Source organism: Scatophagus argus, chromosome 8, assembly GCF_020382885.2.
Source record: "Scatophagus argus isolate fScaArg1 chromosome 8, fScaArg1.pri, whole genome shotgun sequence".
Lineage (NCBI taxonomy): Eukaryota > Metazoa > Chordata > Actinopteri > Scatophagidae > Scatophagus > Scatophagus argus.
In genome coordinates this window covers 24,923,894-24,931,774 of record NC_058500.1, presented here as the reverse complement: position 1 = coordinate 24,931,774, position 7,881 = coordinate 24,923,894, and the positions used below count along the sequence as shown (strand labels likewise).

Genomic DNA, 7,881 nt, shown 5'->3' with positions numbered 1-7,881 from the left:
ACTGTGCAAAACAGCTGTAAGAATAATAATCTTGACCTCTTCAGGCATAACAATAATTAAGTCTGCATTGAGGTATGGCTGATAATCTTTAATTGTTCTGCAGAGGTCACAGTTAATAGGATATTGGCATTCAGCAGGCTTGATGTCCACAGCCAATAAGGAGACAGCACTGAGCATTAAAAAAGATGAGAGTCGTCACACATACATGTTCATATTACATAGTGACAAACAAATCACACCAGATGGGTTTACAAGTGTGATGATTTTCAAAGCCCTCTTAGATCTGGTGTGATGTGGATCACAAACATCATAACTGACCAGGGTTAAGTAATGTCACATGTCTCCTTGTGTCAACACAATTCATTCCAAGTTGCAAAATATAATCAACGAAAGAATTATGATGTAATATTATAGATTAAGTTAAAACTTTGTTGATCACTGAGAGGAAATTCACAAGCTGCCAAGCAGTTAAATCACCTTTACAGGTTTCAGCATTGAAGTGCTGAACACATTATTACATTACATCCATCCATTTATTCTCTATACCACTTATCTGTCAGCGTCGCAGGGAATAATTATAACCCATTAATATACAATATTCTTTAATGGGCCTTCTGCATAATGAGCAATATTGGTATTTTATGTTTTAATGCTAATACTTTGTACTTTTATCGAATTTAAAACTTAAATGCAGAAGCTTTGCTTAAAACAGACAGCTTCTAACACTGTGGTTTTGCTGCCTTTACGTAAGTACGAAATCTGTGTATTTCTGAGTAGAATTACCTCTGAGCATAACACCATGTCTGAAGAACAGTGACCAAAAATGTCAGAAGCCAAAGGGTTTGTCTCAAAGCGCATACAATAAAAAGGTATGAAAAACATTTAAGTTTCATTTCTCTGCTTGTTAATGTAAATTATATACTGTGGACAAAATATTAAATTCAACATTACAGGCTGACAACCCCTTTAAGTAAGAGTTACAAAGAATTTGATGATGACTACACCCTTCATGCCAGTTTGCAGAACATCATGTTTTTTCTATATGACATCTATTTCACTACATTTCCCGCCCCCCCACCAGTATATCCTATAGGAAAACTGTTGGCCATAGCAGTGAATAAACAGTCCTCTTGGATCAGAACATTTGGTCCAGTGAAGCTACTGCGACCTGACTGCAGTCTCTCAGCTTATAGACGCAGTGCAGGGACCTGTCACTGCCATGGATAAGAATGTCTATACTGCCCTCTCCTGATAAGTGTTTGTACAGCACCTCCTGAGTTTCAGAAAAGCTCACCAATAACCCACCAGTTATTTTCAAGTTAAAAATGAGGGTATTGATATATTTTTCAGCCTAAAATTTCATTGAATTTCAATTTCACATGATATTACCAATCTTTTGAATTACTGTTGTTTCTTATACATTTGAAAAGCAATAATTGTCTTTAGGTATTTTGCGGCCTGACGTTTCCAACACAATTTATTAATAAAATTAAATGGCAATAAATGGTTTATAACTATATAAAATTAAGTAAAGAATAAACACACTACGTTTTAAACAAAATTTGGAAATTAAGGCAAGTTCATAGTGTCATAAAAGTAATGCATCACTTCACATCACTAATACTTCACTTAAGCTTATCAAATAAAACAGCAAATAAAATGTAAAAATCTTTTATTGTGTGGATCGTGTCTGTGCAGATTCTCAGTCATTCAAGTCATCTAGCGTAGAAGAGCTTAAGTTGGTGCAACTGGACTTCAGTTTAAACGCGAAGACATTTCACCTCTTGTCCAAAAGGCTTCTTCAATTCTGATTAGCTGTCCCAGGTATTAAACCTAGATAGTAGACCTGCCCAACCAACACGTGACTGCAAGGGGGTGAATGGGTCGTTGTTCCACACAGCTATTGTGTGACTTGTAAGGGCCGCATGGGTCCCGAGGGGAATGAGGTGTAAATCTCCGGGGGAGGCATCTCAAGGCTGTACTGTAGGTGGTCAACAGGTGGTGGCGCACAACACCGCCTCTGTTGTGGGAAGGTTGTTCCAGGTGGACATAGATGGTTTCCTTCACCCCTCTCTTAAACCATCTGTCTTCCCTGTCCAAGATGAGAACATTGTTGTCCTGGAATGAATGCCCCTTCTCCTTAAGATGTAGATGGACTACAGAATCCTGGCCAGTGGGGTTGGCCCTCCTGTGTTAGCGGTTGTTTGCTCTCCCCAATGCACAGGTCATTGCAGTCCTCACTAGACTGTATCGCATGTAAGACATTGTTTAGTTTGGATTTAGGAGTTTTTTTCCTTGGGATGAACCAGTTTCTCTCTGAGGGTTTGAAGTGTGCAGGAATGTCATGTCGGGAGAAAATCCTCTGTAGTCTTTCAGACACTCCAGCCACATGGGATAGTGATGTTTTTGTGCTTCTTGTATGTGTACTCATTGATGGTGGCGATCCTGTTATTTCTCTGGCCTTTTGAAGATTTGATAAAGGTCCAGTTGGGGTACCCGCAAATTCTAAAGTCTGTCTTGATTTGTGTGTGCTCCTTCTTTGTGCCCTCTGCTTTTGTCGGAACATGGTCCACCCGGTGGTGGAGAGTTCTGATGACTGACTCCCAGTTTGTGTTCTAGAGGGTGGTGAGAGTCCAAGAGCAGGTACTGGTACATGTGTGTTGGTTTCTGGTACACCTCATTATTAAGACTCCCATCCTTCTCAGTATGTACTGCACAGTCCGATAAAAGGCAGCCTTTTCCAAAGGTCTGCTATCTAGGTTTAATAACTGGGACTCCCAACCAGTTAATCAGAACTGAAGCCTTATGGATGAGAGCTGAAACATCTTTGAAACATCTTTGCATTTATTGCATTCATTGACTGGAAAAAAAATCACCAGCCAAGCATATTTGTTTAACAGCCAGAATTTATGCATATTCAGTATGATAAATTACTGCGGTAAAACAGCTTGAAAATACATACACATGGACCTTCTGGACAAAAATATTTGCTGATAACAATTTTGAGTTTTACAACGATTTTTAATCTGCCTATGTAAAAATAAATGGGATGCTGATATGATTTCAGCTTTTAAGTCTGGAGTGGAAGAACAAGAAAAGAACAACACAAGCCACCAAAAGAAAAAAATGACAGTAATGTATTGATTTATAAGTATAATAGGTGCCCTTGCAAGTACCTGAAAATCCCTGTCCCTGTGACACACACATAGCAGCCAGAAACACTCTGCCCAGTAGTGAAACCAAAAGGCTGTAAAGAGCTTTTCTTGTGAGACCTTTGTGATACAAAGATTTACCTACTTGTGTAGATAGCCAAGATAACCAGAGTATTATTACTGTGAGATTAATCACCAAATGAAAAATGTAGAGTTAAACCATGCAGTGCCTTAAAGGTAATCAGTAAATCTTAAAAGGAATTCTGAAATTGACTAGTAACCAGTAAAGCGAAGCTAAAACAAGGCTGATGTGATCTTGTCTCTTAGTATTTGTTAAAGCCGAGCAGCTGCATTTTGAACTGGCAGAAGGCATGAAATTGCTTTTTTGGTTCAATCCTGAATAAAATGCATTGCAAGAGTCTAATCAAAAAGAAATAAAGACATAAATGAACAAGATCAGGCAGAGAGAGAAAAGATAAGATCTTTGAGATGCTCCTTGATTAACAGAAATATGATGACATCATTGGCAATTTGTTTATCAAAATAAGGGCACTGTCAAATATCACATCCAGGTTTCTGGTTTCAGGTTTGATATTTGAAGACTCTCTCTCTCTCTCTCTCCCTCTCTCTCTCTGTGTGTGTGTGTGTGTGTGTGTGTGTGTGTGTGTCTGGAGCTGGGTGTGGTGACCTACTTTCTGTTCCCACCTCTTCACCTGCACACCTGTTGCTCATTGACTGCTCATTGATTGTTCTATCACATACTGTGGTAACAACACTCAGGCCAAGCACTCTGCTTCTGTGTTTTCTTACCTTTTGAGAACATCTAGAAATGTTTGTTTGTTTTGTTTGTCCAGATCCAATTCAGTCTCCCTCCTCTTTTCAGTGTGGCCAGCTCATCCTTGTGTCTTCCCTGGATTCCCCTGGCTTCTCTGCTTTTCAGGACTCCCTGGATAATCTGTCTTTGCTACCCTCCATTTTGTAGACTCCCCCTGATCGCACTTTCAGGAATGTTTCAAGGACCACAACAATGGCCTACAGACTACCCAGATGCCAACCTGATCGAGAATCTGTGGGTTGCACCGGAATAAGTCCAACCCACCTTCTAACCAAGAGGCCCCATCCTCAATGTACAGGACCCCGATTCCAATGCCAGTGACCACAAAATACTCCCAGAGGTCTTGTGTCTTGTGTTTTGGCAGCCCAAGGGGAACCTACAAAATATTAAGCAGGTAGTTTTAATGTTGCAGCTGATATGTGCAATCCTGTGTATGATCAAAATAACATAGGTACTATAATGTATTTTGTATTTGTTCATTAAATCTCTCAGTGCACCTGAAGGCTCCATCCTTGGGGAGCACTGCTCCAGACACACAGGCAAGAGGGGCCATGGAGAAGGGTTACACATGTGATCTTTTTTTTTTTTTTTCAATTAGACAGGTAAAGGCTTGGTTCCAGAGAAGGGGGTGCATTAAGGTGTTCCCTGAAGCAGGAGAACACAACTAGAACACAGTAGAGAGAACTATTCACAATTGATAAAACTGTGTGACCAGCACTGTTGAAAACAGCCATGTAAGACTGAAAGGCTAGGACAAGGATATAGTCTAGCCATTAAGTCCACTGAAGTATACTGAGAAATGGACTGAAAGTTAATTAGCATTGCACAACAAATCCAGTGTGGAGTATGACCACTGTGGAGTTTTGTTTCATTTTGTTTTTATGATGATGTTAGAGACATGGCCTCTTTCATAATCCCAAACATGAGGAAATATGGTAAGTGTTTCCCGGTATCATTGCCATTGCTTTTTTTTGCTGGTTCAGTGTGCTCAGCATTTACAGCAACAGAATTCGACTGACTCCTCTTTAGCAGTTCTTCAATGAGCTCAGATTCCAAATCTCTTCCTCGATCGGAACAGATTTGCATCAGCAAGCCACAATTGACAAATTACTTTTTTTTTACTGAGATCTGGCAGCTGTAAGTGCTTTTTGGTTTTTGGTTGGAAAAGCTTGAGCATATCTTATGAAATGGTCATTGATAACTAACACATTATTTGATGATTTTCAATTGGGTTCCATTGAAGAAAGTCAATATAAACAAAAAAGCTTATTATTTGGTCCAGTCTTAGACATTGATTTTTCCTCATCATCCAACATCCACACTTTCTGATATATTAATCAGCATCAGCAGCCATCTTTGGCTAATTCATCATGCGTAGCCTTCAATGCTCCTGCCTTGAATTCAGCAGGTAGCACAAATTGGTGAGTCTTCTCTCCTGTATGACTTGTTCTTGTACCCATATGATGCATTCGCCTATTTTTCATGACCAGCTTTCTCTTTTCATAGACAGCATTCCCAGACTGGACCTTATATCTGCTGGCCAGTTTCCACATCTCATGGCCTGGATTTCTGGTCCTGTAAGCCTAACTAAGCAAGCATTGAGCTCTTGAAATCCACTGCAGTGCACTATAACTCTTTATTTGACTGCTGAATGGATGGGAAATGTACTTCATGAACTTACAGAAACTGTAGGACACTGTACTGTACAAACGCTGTAGGATAACAGAAGGATCTAGAACCTTGGTTGAGTCACTTTACTCAGCTCCATTGCTGTTTAGGGCAAGTTAACCCATAGTCAAACTCACACAAATACACAAATGATCCTGTGATCAAACTCACATGAGTAAAAAGCTGAAAAAATTGCTTCACTTGCTGTGAGATCTTATTATACGGTCTATGCTGTGAACCCAGCAACATCCTAACTTTTTAGTTACTTTGGCTGCTTTGAGTAATTCCTTGCCCATTTTTGAATTAGCAAAGAGCTAGGTGCACTTAGGTTTCTTATGCTGACTTCAGAAACCTATGCCTGACATCATTGTGGTTTCTTTGGTACAGCAAACAAATTCAGACAACAAATCCAAGTCAGTCAAAACCCATAAGGACTTACAACAAGTGGAACACAATGAACACAGGCGGCTGAACAAGAGTAATCTGATAAAAGTAATGGAAAACAAGAGACAGGGTTGATTACCAATAAAACCAGTGACAGGAAAGTGATGGCAGACCTGGATAATCAAGGAAAACACACAATTAATTTAATGATTAATTAAAATATAAATGATAAAGTTAATTTGGCTTTTGAAATTTGTGTGTGTGTGTGTGTGTGTGTGTGTGTGTTTGGACTCCGTCTTTGTACAAGCCTGAGCTGTGTTTGTAACAGTATTGTAATAAAGATGAGTGGTATCCAATGATTAAATAGTCTCTCAGTTGGACGACACAGTATTCCCGAACAAAAACTGAACTGGACTTTTTAGGAAGTGTCTTTATGAACCCTGCCATCAACAAACAAACAAACACCTAAGTTTGGCATCTCACCAAAGATCTCTTGCAGTAATTTACACATCAATAAAAATCTGACAAAAGGGGCACTGGTAAGTTCCCAAAAGTCCACTTGCTCCAGTCCAGTAAATACAGTATTACATTATTGCATCAATAAATAGTTACAAACTGTTCTTTCTTTCTTTCTTTCATATTGCCAGCATATAATTGATTCTTCCACTACTGTCTCAAGGAAACTGCTGCTGGCCTTTGGTTTTCAGCAGGATCTTCCTATCAGACTTGAGCCTGCGCTTCAAGCTGTTGATTGTCACCTCACTTGACCCAATTGCGGCTTCAGCATACTGGACCCCCAGCCTCTCTTCCCTCCTCTAAAGACTGAGCCAATCACAGCTGAGCCCTCTTACGATCATGCTTCGTAAAGTCCTCAACGTGGAAATCATGCAACTTTTAATAACTTTCTGTGTGTGAATGAACCAATCTTAGGTAGAATAATACTTACCAGGCAGGGGAGATACCATGATCAAGAAGGTGGTTCACCCAGGGCGAGGCTCAGCCATTGCACTCTGGTTGTGCTGACCCCTGGTAGTGGGGGGCTGCGTTCGTGCTCTCCCCTGAATTTAGGCCTAGAGGTTGGAGAATCGGCCTGTGATCAGAGGGTCAGTGGTTCGATTCCCCCACCGGACGGGCAGGAAAAATTTGGGTGTGGTGGAGTGGTGGAGTGATTGAGCAAGGCACTTAACCCCCCAATATGCTCCCTGGGCGCTTGATGCAGCCCACTGCTCCTGTGTGTGTTTCACTGCATGTCATTTGCAGAGTGTTGCATGTGTGTGTTCAACTAAGGATGGGTCAAATGCAGAAGACGAATTCAGTGTGTGTATGTAAAAATATATATATATACTGTCAATAAAAGCTGATTCTTCTTCTTCTTCTTAGAAGGAGAAGTTGATTGAGAGATCCTGCCAACTCACCTGAAGACCCCGCCCATCTCCAGACACACACACACACACACACACACACACAGGAACAGAGGGAGACAAACCAAACTGGGACAAACAAAAGGAAATTGAACCCAGAGGAGCACAAGAAATATATGGGAAGATGACTAACCTTAACAGGCATATTTATTTATGCATTTATTTGCCTAACATTAAATTGCATTCTATAGTTTTGCATTAAAAAAAATGTAAGCGAGAATAACAACTCTTTAATTCAGTGTGTTCAGACTTCTTTAACTCGGTGCCTTAAACATTCATTCATTCATTGTGCTAGCTTTCAAAACAGGCCAAAGCCTGCCAGTCCTCCAGCACAGGTTCCAGCAGCAGCTTTCAATTTTCTTGACTGGGATAGGTATTTTAGGATAAGTTTACATAAATTTCCAGTATTGGTAAAAGGATA

General features: G+C 40.1%; 1 pseudogene; it reads left to right on the top strand.

The window, feature by feature from the left end:
* Positions 1-6,977: 6,977 nt before the first annotated feature.
* LOC124064052 lies at positions 6,978-7,100 on the top strand (annotated as a pseudogene).
* The last annotated feature ends 781 nt before the right edge of the window (positions 7,101-7,881 follow it).